Genomic DNA, 540 nt, shown 5'->3' with positions numbered 1-540 from the left:
AGAGCAGAGCGGTGCGGCGCGGAGCAGGACGGCCAGGTCATCAGGAGTGTAGTAGTAGTAGAGTAATGCTGCTGGGGGCCACCTCTCGCTCGGACGCGTGCAGAAAGCAGCAGCGAAGACAGGCAGAGGATAATACGACACGTTAATGAAGGGCTAATAATGTTAATGTTTATTATTAATGTTATTGTGACTAGTGAATACTGTAGGGTAGGGTCAGGGCTGTAATCAGGCTCCGCCCACTGCCCCCCGCCCCAGGTTTAACGCCCTCTGAGGCTGTGGGTGAATGTCAAACGCTGAGTGGCATTTAATACAGAGTTAATACAGACGCCTTCAGGAACACTTCAGAAGGCCTTGCCTCTCATTCAACAAGAACAGGTAGCTGTGTGTGTGTGTGTGTGTGTGTGTGTGTGTGTGTGCACGGAACCCATCTCAAACAGGGTTCTCTTCAGTACAAAAGACGTTCTTCCAAAGGTTCTCCACCACGGAAAAGAACCGCGCAGTCAACAGCGGCCGAAGTGTTGAGGAGTCTTTCTCTAAACA

This window comes from Hoplias malabaricus, chromosome 5 (assembly GCF_029633855.1).
Source record: "Hoplias malabaricus isolate fHopMal1 chromosome 5, fHopMal1.hap1, whole genome shotgun sequence".
Taxonomy (NCBI): Eukaryota; Metazoa; Chordata; class Actinopteri; order Characiformes; family Erythrinidae; genus Hoplias; species Hoplias malabaricus.
Note: the sequence above shows the minus strand (reverse complement) of the source record.